The following is a 15867-nucleotide window of genomic DNA, read 5'->3' as shown; positions in this document are numbered from 1 at the left end:
TGCAATACGATGTATTATATTTCATAAAGGTTCAAGTTGGAAGCATTCAGTGATTCAACTTGAATATTTGCGTTTGTCACTGTCAAGTTAAAAAAAAAATTGACAAAGGCTGACTTTTCAAAAAGTAAAATCAGACATAATTTACTGTTTTTAAAAAATCTCTATAGAGGACCTTCACTCTCCAGACAATTTCACGAGGATAGATCCTCAGCAACCTCAGCAATGTCCACAGGACTCTCTAAAATCATGGATGTGTTTTACTGTTGTTGTACTGTGTCTTCTCAACTGTATCTTCATCGCTCTACTGTCAGGTGAGTATATGTAAACAAATGACACAGAGTGGCGAGATGCATGAACATCTGAAGTGTTTGATTCCAAAACGCTATATATCCATTTTTACATTAAAACATTAAAAAGTCATGTTATTTAATTGTGTATTTCAGGTAATATCAATAAAAATGCAGTTGTTTTGTTTTGATTGAGTAAAAATAAATCAACTAAACATAAACCAATACAGTTCCACTGTAATTACTCGCAAAACAAAATGTAGAAAATATATTTATGAAAATTCATTGGATATAGCGTTTTGGAACCAGACTCTTCATCTGTAAAAGCTACTTTTTTTTCTGTACAAAAATGAAATTCATCAGCACGGGCGGTCAAGAGATGTTCGACTCAGAAGAAGAAGAGCACAAGTGTGGAGCCGCCTCAGGACTCTGACTCTCTTCACGTATGTACTGTTAATCCTCATTACATTATGTACTGTACCTCAAGTCCTGCAGAAATCGCTATACACTTCCATTTATATGATACAATTGGATACAATTACAATACAATTACAATATTCTGTGGTCATTACACCAAGGACAGATACTTTATTTGCATTTTGTTTTCTGTAGTATTCTGCTGTAGTCCTGCCCTCACAACCAAGAACATCTCAGCCCAGAAACACCACCAGCACTTACTCTGAAGTCCAGTATACTCAAATCAGATCTCTAGTGATGTAAAGTCTAATGTAATTCACAAGGTTGTGCAGACTATAAAAACATCAAGTGATCAAGTTGTCATTTTTAGAACTTATAAAGTATTTCATTCTATAAGTTTGTATTTCTCGGACTGATGTGAGACGTCCCATTTCTTCAGTAAAAAGTGAACATATTTGTCAACTCAGTGTCTTTCCTGTAACGGTTTTTCAACGACACATGATTTGTGCAGTCAATATATAATTGGCATGCACAGTAGTTGATGTTGTTACACAGTAATGTGCATACCATAAAACAAATATTGAGTGAAGGTACATGGGTCATTCTATGAAATGGTTGCCTATTCTCCTATAAAATGTTCAACGTTTTTATCAAAAGTAAACTTTCGATTTATTGATTAAGATATGATCACCCTCCAAAAAATCATATTTGCCCACCTTTTGTTGAACACATGGAAAAATAATGGATTGAAATATAATAAATCTGATGGGGTGGTACATTTCATAATAAAATGGTTCTAGCTATCCAATAACGGTGAAGTTGTTGACATGCCTTCAATTGAAAATGCAATTTGTTTAGCAATGAAAGTGTTAAAACGTTAATGAAAAACAACTATTGGACTGCCTAATTTGCGTGACATTGGTTGGATGAGCTAAAGGGACCCTCTCATCGTAATGAAGAAACAAATAAAAGCATGTCCGGATTGTGCTAGTTCTGTGGGTGCTCTGGCAGACAATATTAAAATGTGAGTTCATTTCAAGTAGCAATATGTTAATAAAATGTTTTTATTCTGAATAAATATGTCTGTCTTCGCGTCGGGCTGTTTTACGGTCTAGGACGTGCATTTCTTCACTGATAGTGTTTGCTCAGCCACGGGTGCCCTGCAGAAGAGCTTGTATTGAAGAGTTAATGAAGACCGCTCATATAGTTGGTCAGCATCATCAGGTGTTGTGCTTGTTTCCTGTCTTGCTTGCTTGTTGATGGGAGCTAAAAAAAGATGAAACACCATTCCACCTGATGCTAAACTGACTTTCCATTGAAATACCACAAGACTGTTTAAGTATCTGGCAGTTTTCGCTTCTTTTTTTCAGTTCCAACCAACAAGCGCCACACAAAGCAAGTTCTACAACACCCACAGGTCTCACTCCTCTCAATCTTTATGTCCACATAGCTTTGCATGTGTGTGTGTGTGTGTGTGTGTGTGTGTGTATTTGAAGTGTAGCAGAAAGCAGCTTTACAAACAAATCACCAAAGCACAAAGAAAGTTAGTTTGTATCTCAAATTCACAATGCTCTCAATTTTAATAGGCTATGTTTTTCTACATGAGGTTGGCTGTATCAACAAAATGAAATGAACCGCTTGGTTCTCAATACCAATTTCAAGTTTTTGCCTGCCGAGAAATTAAGAATAACTGTGTGATGTACCGAAAAAAAAAACAAAAAAAACACAGAGGCTAGAATATTCTTTCTGATAACAAGCATCTCTGAACATTTCAGCCCTCTAGGTCACTTGATATGACTTAGAAACACAACTGAGCCCTCACACCAGGTCTTGTGAAGCTGTGTGCTAAAGTAGATCAATATAACATGAAACATGAGTACTACAGTAGACAATTTTTTGCCAAGGTGTGCTCGTGCATTTTTAAAATGCCCAAAACTCCCCATAGGACTTTTGGCTTCCAAAACTGACCATCTGAATCAAATGCTTACTGCACATGAACCCCTTTGTGTAGAAGCATAATCTTGGTCTCAAATGAAACTTGGGTTTCTTGTAGACTATTTGTATGTCAGGTATATAGCAAGTGTTCTGATATAGAATGACTTCTAAAAATATGGAATAATTACACAAAAGTCTATATTTTTGCATTTGTTTTGTTGGTTCAATGGTTGTGTATAAGATAGACTATACATCTGCACAACTAATATTGGATAAAGCAACATGAAGATTCAATTTCTATTGGTTCTTGTAAATATTTCTTTAGTTACCTCTACTCCCTAGACGCAGCTTGCGTACCACTGATGGTATGTGTACCACTTTGGGAACCCCTGGTTTAAGTTATTACACCAGTGTGCATAAGTAATATTATAAAATAATTGAGTGAAAGTACATACTTTTTTTTTTTGCCCAATTCAAGCATTTTTTTTTTTTTTTGGCAGAACTGAATCAGTCCAAAAAAAAAAAAAAGAAGAAGTAGTAAAAAGTCAGCAAGTGCAAGATGTCTGGATGATTATCATGTCTGACCTCAACAATAAAAGAGATGTGACATGTGGCATGGTTGAAGAATTAGTGAAAACGGAGTTCTCTTCAACATTCACCCGTCTTGGATTTTTAGTTTAAAGTTGGTCAACATCGTTGTGATGTCCAAATATGTCTATGCACTCTACCAGTTTTCCTTCTGTTCAAAATGACTAAATATTGACCTTAAATTCTTGACAACTTTGAATTGACAGATATAAAACAAATAATTCAGCACAGCATCTCAGTCACCCAAAAGGCAATATACTGTATATCTTTACATTGACAAATTGAATGTGAATAATGTATACCATGAAATGTCAATTGTGATTATGTTTCACACGTTTTCTCGATAATGCCGTGCTAAAAGAAGACCTGCCTGTCTGGGCATTCAAGGACACCTGACCCCATGTTACGGCTATATGCTACGATTGACCTGTTCAAGAAAACCGTGTTGCTGTTTAAAGTTGTTCAAAGTCAGTTCAGTCACCAATGCCCATTGCACATTTTTTTTTTTTTAAATGTGAAGCAACCATGGGTGTCTTAAAAGCCACTTTGTAAATACATTTACTTATTATGATTATTATTAGTATTGTTATCATTATCATTATTAAAAGAATATGGAAATGGCATTGCAGTATTCCTTTGGTCTTCCACAATGAAAATCAGTGCATTGTGATACAGATCATGTAGGTCTATCAAAATGAACTTGCAAAATCCATCTTAAATCTTAGAGTATAGTATTTCTGTGTAAACGCTGTCAAGGTTTCTTATCTGGGTTGCTCTTGGTGTTGTGGACGAGATCATTTCAGAATTCTAGAGAAACATAGAAAATAACAGAAATAATTATTCACATACAACATCTGGTGCAACATTAAATATAATTGTATTAAAATCAAAATAATATCAGGACAATATGAAGGATAATTGTATTAACACTAGTGATGCACTGAAGCATCAGTTTAGGGAAAATCATGGCAAACGTAGCTTCTTTTGGAATGATAATTAAAAAGGATAATATAATAAGTAGCCTATTTGAAGTACATACATGAGGAGAGTCATATTTATTCTTTTTCTTCTGACTTGAACATCTTTTGACTGCCAGTGCTGATGGTTTTCATTTTGTACAGAAGAAAACACATGTAGTTTTTACAGACATTCATTCATCTTGTCATTCTTTGTGATTTGTTTACATATTAAACAGTATACACTACTCACCTAAGAATAGAGTGATGAGAATACAGTTGAGAAGACACGATACAACAACAGTGTAAAACATCCATGAGTTTAGAGAGTGCTGTGGACATGGCTGAGGCTCTATTGTTAAATTGCTTGGAGAATGATGGTCCTCTACAAAAACATGTTTATTCACAAGAGTATGTAAATTACTCTAAGGTTTTGCAGTATATGCTCTACCATCTGTGGGCTGCCATTACTATTAGAAACATGATCATGAATGACAAATGGAAAACCCGTCCAAGCATACTGACATGTTTGCTGTCTCCATGAACACTTACCTACTATGAGTGTGGTGCCATTGCTGAATGTGAAAGGCTCCTTTGCTAGTCTACAATAGTATGAGCCAAGTTCATTCCTGGTCACATTGTGAATAAAAAGTCTACTAAATGTTTGTAGTGAGTATTTCTCTTCAAATTCCTTGTGTTGCCAGTTGAAGACAGAGTCTTCAGAAGTCTTCTCAAATGAACGCAGTATGTACACAGGAGGCTCAGACTGGCGTTGTAAGAACCAATAAATATCCTCTTCAGCAAGAGAACAGTTTAGAGTCACATCTTGTCCAAACTCCACTGCTATCTTGGTCAAGCTCTCTGATACTCCAGAGCTGAACAGCAAACTCAGAAACCAGAGGAAATGCATACTGTAGTTATAGTTCTGACCTACTGAAAATTAGATGCAATCCTGATGCATTAGACTGAATTAAGTGGACGTTTGTGGCGTTGATGGATCACTGCTCACGCTCTGTTCCACTGGCCTCCACTTTGCTCTGTGAAAAGGACGTTTACAAAAAGACCAGGAAGTGACTATTTCAGCTGTAAATGTTAGGAGCAGTTACATACAAACAACAAAGCATTGTGAAACAGAGATCAGTGGAACTTTCTTGACTCTGTGGGCTTTCCCCCCTCCCGCCCTTCTATTGCTCCCGTACCGCCCCCCCCACCCTTCTATTGCCCCCGTACCGCCTCCCCCCCCCCCCGCTACACTACATCCCTCCCTCGTTCCCAAGACCAAACTGGGCTTGAACCCGTGTAATTTATTTGGTGTAAAACTGCTTTTTGTATTCATCAGTGGTTTGTATCGATGATGATGATGATGATGATGATGATGATGATGATGATGTGTACAGTTTCCAAGTGAGGTACATGTGTATGTACATGTGTGCAAACGGTCTCAGTTGTTGTGGATATATAGGCCTGCCTAATATGGGAAGGACGCTTTGTGCAGCTGTTCCCACTCTCCTCCACTAGAGGGGGCTTGTGTGCCGGTTTTGACTGCTCCTGTCAGAACAGAGCAGCTTTTCTCTTGTAGAAGCGTGTAGGTTTCCTGACATCACTGTAAATAGACGCTACACGTACACTCACACACACTACACTATGTCACTGTGATGGGACGGTTTAACCTGTTTTTTCCATGCCTACTTCAGAGACACCATTTCAAGGTGCCGATTTATTTGTACCTTTTTTTTTTTCGTATTTCATAAATAGGCTACAAAACAGAAAATTCTGATCTAAGAAATATTCTCAGATGTGATGGACAGACAATAAATGGAATTTCAATTCTTTCTTTGTTAAAGAAATCAGTATAGAAATAGGCGAGTCAGTCTTGTGGGAATCTGGGATGAGCTGAAAGGAAGTTGATCTGTCCTCTGAGCTTGGCATGCACGACCTTTAACCTTTGGCTGACCTTTGATTGTCCAGGGTCAAGTATGTCTCCATGGCAATGTAGGAAGTCGGTCATGTGGCCCTCAGAATCATTTACTCGGTCCCTCTGACATATCTGTCCATACAGTGGGATGCAGCCCTCCAGACATCACAATTCAAGCTACAGTATACTGACGCCTCTAATTTTAGAAGTGTGTAGAGATATGGATATGCATTTTGTTTTGTTTTCAAGTGGATTACCCCTGCACTTTATATAGAAATGTATTATTCCATGTGTACATAATATATGACAGACTGATGTATAATGATAGTAGAGTTGCTCTCGGCGCTGTGTTCTCTGCAGCTGTAAGTGAAGAGTTCTGTACGAGCTTGTACTAAGACGATATACTTTTGTTTATTATTCCTTTTGCTGTCCTTTACTTCTGGCTTGTTGATTGAGCTCTTTCTTGTACGTTAGATAATAGAGATCTATCCAGAAAAAGCGCTCGTCCAATATTGAGGAGAGACATTTTTGTTTGTTTTCAGTTTTGCTTTTTTTGATTTTGAATAAAAAAAATTGTGAATGTATTAAAAATGTTGTCATCTTCTTTATTATTTCTCTATCAAAAGACATCCATAAAAAGGACCAGTTAGTACAGAATTAGAGGCCAAAACAGCTTTATTGATAACAGGAACCAAGGCTCTGCAAACAGTTATACATGCATACACACATACCTGTTGACATACATATTCATATGAGATTTGTAGCCTTACATTCGTGCCATTTCTGCAACTTCATGCACATCTGGCCTCTACCTTTGCAACCGCAGAGGAACCAAACAGTGTGGCCTTTATTTTGGCAATCAGAAACACGGCACAAAGCTTACTCTCATCTTACACCCAGTCTGGCAGAGTTTTGCGCCAGATTTGGTTGAAGTCTTGACCAGTGAGCAGCCCTTAGCATGCAGTCCCTGACGACCTCTCTGCAGGATAAAAATCCTTGAGGTTTTTATTCAGTCATTCAAACACTATTGGAGTAAGGCTTGCTTTTTTCAGGTGATGTTTTCGATTGTCACCACTTGTCAACCAATAGGGAAAGTAAATAAGTGTAGAACTGTTTTGCCTACGAGACCACAGTGATGATAGTTTCACTTTGCCTTCGAGCTTAAATAATAGGCCAGTGCAGAATGCATGTAGTCAAACAGGTTTCAGTAAAGCAGGTTCAGTGGAATCCCTGTGTACTATACACAATCTCGCGTGCAAGCACATTCCCTCAAATGCTCCACTGACTGGCAAAATACTGATGCCTTGTAGAAAGTGCGCTGCTTCCTGTTAAAGGGAATGGCAGATGTCACTCTCATTGGATGAAAGGATGTTACACCCTTATGACTGATTAAGAAACAGAAGAACAACCTTCTTGAACAATGCGCCTGATGTCTGGCCTGACACGGCCTGTTATCTGCAGACTTGAGCTTGAGTTCAAGACGGGCACAACATGAACGTACTGAAGAAATCGATGTGCATATGGCATAATTTTCTTTTTACCTTTTACCCACTCTCATCTTTCACCTGCAATGATGAAATCAGATCAGAGGTATCTTGTGTATCTTTTGTAATTCCCCCTCTGCAAAGCTCTGAAAAAAGCTCTGGCTATAAATACATTATGTAAAAAGACATCATCACCTATGATATAGAGTACTATAGAGTCCCTAAGCCACACCCTAGGCAAAATCTCTGTCTCTGACTAGTGATAGCAAAAACACACAAATTTACCAAATTTGGTTCATTTTCGTGAATGTTATTTGTGTCAACCACAACAGATAACGTGCTGCTAGGTGGCGCTATAGAGTCCCGAAGCCACACCTTAGGCCAGAGCTCTGTCTGTGACTAGCAGAAGCAATTCCACATGTAGCTGCCAAATAACATCCAATTTATTACCTTTTTTCTGCCTATAACACCAACTTCCTGTTTCTTAATAAGATGCCATAATTCAAACCTTCGCCATTTCAATATACTTTGAAAATTCAAAAATCTGGTCGCAATTCCTTTTGAGCAACCCCTCAAGATCCTTTTAGTGCTTATATGACATGATTTTGATAAACCGTCTAGGAGAGGTGTTTCAAAATATGTAATGTGCAAAAATCATATTCATAATCATAACTCAAATTCTTCTAAGATTCACTATATAGTTTAAATGTAAAACTTCAGATTCATACAACACATATGCTCACCAAATCTGGGCCATTTCCGTGAATGTATGTGTTAACCACAACAGACAACGTGCTAGGTGGCGCTTTAGAGTCCCTGAGCCACAACCTTGGCCAAAACTCTGTCGCTGAGTAGCGTTACCAATTCCAAGTCAAGTCAAGTCAAGTTTATATAAATATAGCGCATTTCATACACAGAGGTCATTCAATGTGCTTTACATAAACAAAAACCAAATAGTAATAGCAGATAAAAGCATAGATGAGCAGAGTAATAATAATAATAATAATAGTAATAATAATAAAATAAAAAATAAAAAGAAAGCAATAAAGAATAATTAACATAAAAGACTTAAGGTGGAATAACTAGAAGACAGGTCTGTTTTTAACAGACAGACTTTGCCAGAGTGTAATTTAGCAAACCAGTGCTGGTGATCCTTCTCAAACACCCAGAGCTGTTGCCACTCTTTGGAGATTCGTTCACGTAGGCCCATTTGTGTGCGCACACAATATTTCCTTTCTTACTGGGGAGACCTTAATGTCCAGGGCCGATAGCTCAGCCGTTCCTGACGCTGACTTCCACACATAGCTGCCAAATTTCAGGAGTTTTACAGTTGGTGAAAAAAGGCAAAACGTGGCCCAGAAGAAATTTAATCTGAGCAAAAACAATAGGGCCTTGCACCTATGGTGCAGCCACTTCAGTGGCCGCACCTCGGTGCTCGGGCCCTAATTATCTTGGGAATTGGGAATGTGTCCTGTGTACCACAGCTGTTCTCTGCAGATAAACCGGTTCAACATTAAGAGGGCACTGACTGTAGAGGGCGCAGTGGCACCAGTGGTGGTTTTTCAGCCCGGCCTCATCTAGGTTCCTGTAGTTCACTGTCCTCTCTGAGTAAAGCAGGGCTGCCAAGTCTCACGCTTTGAGCGTGACAGTCACGCAATTTGACCCATTCTCACACCACACGCCATACTTGACATTTCTCACGCAAAATATGTCCCCATTCAGTGCGCTATATATACAGTATATTTTTTTTTTCATGATGATAAACTTTGGTCATTGCCTTGCCGTAGTTCGAGCTCTGACTGACTGACAGCAATAACCAATCCATCAGTCCTTTGTGCCTAATAGTGCGTTCATGCAGCTCGGAACCTCGGAGGACCCGCCTTAAAAAAGTCCCGACCTCCAAGAAAAGTGTGCTCATGAGATCAGTTCGGAAAATAAATGCAGGAAACGCATAAATACGTTATTACAACTGCTTAGTATGGTTGAGCAAGAAGAAAAATGTCTTGGGGCGAATGTTTCTGTCTGTGCTGTTAATTTAGTGACAAATTACCTTGCCTATTCGTAATGACAGTGAAATTCACCTCTTGTGTTGTTGCAAGGGAGGCCGTCGTGGTTGGAGAATATGACAGTGACGTCAAGTCAGACACCTCGGGGCACAAAACTTCCGCACGAGTCTTTGAGCAAAACATCCAACCCGACCTAGCGTTCATGTCATTTTTCCGCTATCGGAGGTCAGAAATTTCCGAAGGTCCGATGTGCATGAACGCACTATAAATCTCACCAACCACTAAAGGCATCACGCAATATAAATCAATCAGAAGCAACGTAAGGCGGGGCTTGGCGCCTCTAACTTGTCTTTCAAACCATGGAGGTATTATAAGAACTGGAGAAAGTGAACAAGTCCCGCCCCCATTCATTTCAATGGGAATGCTAGGCTAGTGAAAATTGCCAAAATTTAACGATTTTTTCAGGCTTCAACATGGCGCTTCAAGGGGCTTGTTTCCGGTGCCGTTTTACTTAGCCAATTAAGTGCCAGGTTACTGATTGACGTAAGGTACAGAAGGAGAGCTCGTGCGGACACTAAGTTCGTGCATGAGCTGAGAGTGGAACAGCCACCAATCAGCATGAGGAAAACGCAGGGAAAACGGCACCGGACATGATGTATTTCTGGAAAATGGCGAAGCTAATCAGTCGGCGAAGCTAATCAGTCAAATCCTGACCCCCTGTTTCAAACACAACAGCGCCGACTCCGACAATTAGATTTAAAACGTTCTCCTTGCTAGTTTTTGTTCACAGTTGATTCGCTGTTTCTCCTTGATTTTCCAAGTTTACGTTAAGGCTGCTAAGTCTATCATTGTCCTGTACTTGTTGCAGAGCTGTGTAACATTTATTTGCCTCTTTCTTGATAAGTTCACACTTGAAAAATCGAGTCTAATCGGAGCTGCCAAATGTCACGCTTTTGAGTGTGACAGTCAAAAAAAATTTCGCCGCCAACCTCGGCGGACGGACTCTCACGCTTGCCATTTTCTGAAACTTGCCAGCCCTGGTAAAGGCAGAGAATGTCTAATAAGGGGAGAACGACCACTCGCTGAATACTTCCGAACTAGAGGGCGATCGCGAGCAAGTGGAAAATGAATGGAGGTGAATGGAGTTTCTCCTAAAATCCACTTTTCTCTGGATATAATTTTTTGTGTAAAAATCGGAATATTGCATGTGAAAGTGGGGTCAAGGAAAATACACACGGCTGAGTATTAGATTTTTTAAGTCCCTTAATTGCTCTAAAAAGCCTTTCAAACTTGTGTGGTGGTTTTCAGATTATATGTGATATTTTAGTCAGAATTCACAGGATGCATTCATGGTTCATAAGCTTTAAAATTGGGCCTACTGCCTTTGATCTTAGTGTGGTTCATAAGCTGTAACATGGGGCCTACTGCATACAGTACTGTATGTTCTTGTGTGTTCCTGTGTCTGGCATTTTTCTGCAAACATCAGCACCAGCATTAGCATCTGGTTTTGCTGAATGCACTTTCATCTAGAATATCTTAACTGACCATCTAAGCAAACCAAAGAGTTATATGGGACGGAAAGCAATATTAGGGCTGAACCCTCATGTTCAAGGGAGAGGGGAGGTCATCCGCTGGTCGGGTCCGAGAAAGGACCAGGTGAATCTTCATGATCAAGGGAGAGGGGATGTCATCCGCTGGCGGGGTCCGAGCTGGCGGGGTCCGATAGAGGACAATGGGAGGCACACTGTCTGAGGTACCAGAAAACTCGCCACACAACTAATTTGGAACAACCATCCATAATAGAAATGTCAAGAAGAAAGTGTCTGAGAGAGAGAGTCTATATCATCCCCTGGCATATCAAAGCAAAGCAACACAAGAACACAAGGTCCGAGGAAAATGACATAAACTTTACGCTGATTGGCTAAAAGAATATGGGGTGATGCGAGCGGGGACGCCAAGAAGTGTGCTTTAGGTATATAAGATGAGACCCCGCCATCTTAGGTAGGACGTTCATCGGGATCCCCAGCGGATGACACCTCACCTTCTCCCTATTGTCTTGACTGTCAGCCTGAAACTTTGTTTTCGCTGTACTATCATTGCAATATGGAGAATAAAGATCAACAGTCTACAGAAGTCTCCTGTCTGTATTGTCTCCTACGGACGCTTTGTTCCGGAGTGCTATTTAGTATATAGTTAGGTTTTAAGTATTAATTAGTGATAATGGATTCGCATAGTGGAACATTTTTTCCACGACACTTGTCAATGACGTCATTCATTAGCAGGGTGCTAGTGTGTTATGGGCAGGGGGTCAGGATTTGGCTGATTAGCTTCGCCGATTAGCAAGGCACTTCCTCGTCGCCATTTTCCAGAAATACATCATGTCCGGTGCCGTTTTTCCTGCGTTTTCCTCATGCTGATTGGTGGCTGTTCCACTCTCAGCTCTTGCACGAGCTTATGGTGCATTCCAGACCGCATTTAAACTAGTGGGATGTGGGATTTATCCTACCTCCAACTACGAAAGATGCACTGGAACGCCTGTCGAAGTGGGAGTTTCTACTCGCGAACTCGTATGAGCTCAACCTGCCCCGACCTCAACAAAATGAAGTGGGAGGATTATGGCGGCGCCCATGGAGACATATGCTCTGTTAGGGGTAACTTCAAGGAATACGCTATAAACTTTAGGTTAGGGTTGTTTTAGACACGGTAATTAACTTGTTCTTCATATTATGACTTAAAATTGTGTCAACAAAGAATACAACGTATTGTGAAAGTAACGTTATAAAGTTATACAGTTAGCCTAGCCTGATATGCTAACGTTACGACGGTATGCTAACGTTACGGCGGTCACCCATGTTTTCTAAACCTCCCACTCCAAAATGCTTGGAACGCTTTGAAGTGGGAGGTAGAACCTTTCAGGTAGGGTAGGTCCCACCTCCCACTCGTTTGGATGAGGTCTGGAATGCAGCATTAGTGTGGGCACGAGCTCTCCTTCAGTACCTTAATCAGTAACCTGGCACTTCATTGGCTAAGTAAAACGACACCGGAAACAAGACCCTTGAAACGCCATGTTGAAGCCTGAAAAAATTGTTCAATTTTGGCACTTTTCACTTGCCTAGCATTCGCATTGAAATGAATGGGGGCGGGACTTGTTCACTTTCTCCAGTTCTTATAATACCTCCATGGTTATGGGCAACAACGACCAAGCCTGTGAGAAACCAAAGGGCCATAAGTAATTGTTCATTCAACTTTCGACCTATAACCCATATTGAGCTTGCAGAAACTAAAATCCAATCTTCGATTTTTTAATGACAATCAGGTGAAACAGACCAATTTAGCCGACTAGCCCATAGACCACCATTGTTTGATCACTTGCTTGTGATCGCCCCTAGTGGAACTGCAACAGGAACTGCAGGTACAATGCAGGTACAATGGAGTTAATAGCGAGTGGACCGGCTCTCCATAAATGGGCTCTGTTAAAGGCCTCATCTAGCTTCCTGTGGTTCACTGTCCTCTCTGAGTAAAGGCAAAGATCCTTAAGGCGGAGCAAGATACAGTACGTCGTCGTAGTTCATGTCTATGGGCGCAAAACGGGGATCACTTCCTCTGCATAAAGGGGGTGTGTCATGCGTGTCATGTTCATAGACTTCAATGGAACAGCTCTGCATAAAGGGGGATTTTGCCCCCCCCTCCCTATTGCGATTCGGGTTCCAGGAAGTGGCTCCTCATGAAGTATCTTGCTCCGCCCTTAATGATCTTTGTTAGTTCACTGTCCTCTCTGAGTAAAGGCAAAATCTTCTTAAAGAGTCACTTCACCCCATAACTCCACCCACTTCACATTTCTGAAAAAGGCTTTCAAAATGGGCAGGACATTCTGAAATTTGGAAGGGAGTGCAGCCCTGCTGCAGCCAATCAACCATGGTGATTTCTTGTCAATCTGGGAATGATACTGCGTTCATGCACCTCGGACCTTCGGAAATTTCTGACCTCCGACAGCGGAAAAATGACATGAACGCTAGGTCGGGTTGGATTTTTTGCTCGGAGACTCGTGCGGAAGTTTTGTGCCCCGAGGTGTCCGACTTGACGTCACTATCATATTCTCCAACCACGACGGCCTCCCTTGCAACAACACAAGAGGTGAATTTCACTGTCATTACGAATAGGCAAGGTAATTTGTCACTAAATTAACAACACAGATAGAAACACTCTCCCAAGACATTTTCCTTCTTGCTCAACCATACTAAGCAGTTGTAATAACGTATTTATGCGTTTCCTGTATTTATTTTCTGAACTGATCTCATGAACACAATTTTTTCGGAGGTCGGGACTTTTTAAAGGCAGGTCCTCCGAGGTTCCGAGCTGCATGAACGCAGTATGAGTGCTACAGACATCACAGGTAGGCTAATCAGGGCAGCAGGTGTTGGGGCGTTTCATTCCTAATTTGTAACGACCCGGTGACGTAGTGTTGGACGAGAAGTGCAGGACAACGTCAGCATTCCAATAGTATTTTGGAACAACATGCCATGGCATGTTTCAATCTGTAGAAGGCGCGGAGAGCAATATCTCCCATAGCCTACAAAATCATACAAAATGTTACTTTTGTCGAGAAACACGATTTTTGTCAATGTTAACCCTGGTAATAGTATAGTTCACCACTTATGAGTATTTTCAATCAATCAACAGCTCAAAAAACATATTTTAGGGTGCAGTTACCCTTTAAAGGCCGTAGTGCAAGTAAATTTTCCAACAAATTTGCATTATTAGCTTGTTGGTACTACTCATTCAAACTGATATCCATTGTTTTTGATGTTGTTGGGTATCACAAAATGGAATATAATACACAAAAGTATACTATTTTACATAGGTTTGCAATGATTCCTCTTTTCCCCCTCAATGCACTCTCTATCGTCACACTGGGACAGAACAAGCCCCCTTCACTGTCTGTAGCTTGACTTGCTAGCTTGGGAAGTTTCGAAACGGTAGGACATCAACTCTCCACTCGTTCCGCTTGGACTATGTATTTAATTACCTTTCACTGCCATCACGTCTGCCAGGCCCCAAACTGTCTTCATAACAGTAGTTGCAATCAGTATTAAGACAGCTCTGCAAAGTTAAAACCAAAGAAACCAACTAGCGAAATGGTAATCGTGATTAGCATGCCATTTGAACTGCAGTTAGTTAGCCTACCCTCATAACGATACCTAAAATTCTGGGCAGCAGAAACAGCCAAGTAAAGAGGGTAGCACCGTAAATCGATAAGGACATTTGATGGGGTCTAGCATAAGCTAAAACTGCTGGACAAGCCCCTTAACCTCTACATAGTAGGCAACACAAACATTTAATGAAATAGATCAGCACGCACGTAGCACAAACGATCGCAACTATTTTGAGGATATTTGGACGCTGAATGGGACTGAACAACGTCACGCCTGTAACAAAGCGTGATAACTTAAAAAGCATAGCTGAACAAATGTTATTTTTTTACGGCACAAATCAGCACAAACGTAGCACAAACGATTGAGACCATTTTGGGGAGTTTTGGACATTGATAGGGGGCTGGTGACGTCACGCGAGTAATAAATAAACCATAATAACGTAGAAAACATAGTAGCACAAATGTTTCTTTTAACGGCACAAATCAGCACAAATGTAGCACAAACAATTGAGACCATTTTTGGAAGATTTGGACATTGATGGGGGGCTGGGTGACGTCACACGTGTAACAAATGAAGTGGAATAGCTTAAAAAACATAGCATCACAAATGTTACTTTTAACGGCACAAACCAGCACAAACGATTGAGACCATTTTGGGGAAATTTGGACATGTATGGGGGGCTGAGTGACGTCACTGGCCAGAAAATGTAAAGTTGAATTACTTAAAAACCCTTAACAGCACAAACGATAATTTTTACGGCACCAACCGGCACAAACGTAGCACAAACGAATAGCAGTGTTTTTAATCATTTTTGAATAACATGGGGGGCCAGCTTCACGCAGGTTCAAAACCATCAACCTTTAGGCATCACCATGAAAATGACTGAGTTCATAACATTACTGTAAGACAAACAAAAAATATAAGTGTTTTCTTAATTTCTTTTGATAATGTGACCAGTGCATATTAATGTATGCGCTAATTTGTATAAATACCACCAACACTGACACCACAACATATCTAAACACTGGAAAATGCCTTGTAGAGTAGAGAGCTACATACATTAAACAAACTTATCTCCACATCCTGTTTTCAACGAATACCAGGAATTTGAAGAGAAATGCTCACT

The sequence above is a fragment of the Sardina pilchardus genome, chromosome 23, assembly GCF_963854185.1.
Source record: "Sardina pilchardus chromosome 23, fSarPil1.1, whole genome shotgun sequence".
NCBI classification, from domain to species: domain Eukaryota; kingdom Metazoa; phylum Chordata; class Actinopteri; order Clupeiformes; family Clupeidae; genus Sardina; species Sardina pilchardus.
The sequence above is the reverse complement of the archived record's forward strand: the minus strand, read 5'-3'. Positions refer to the sequence as shown.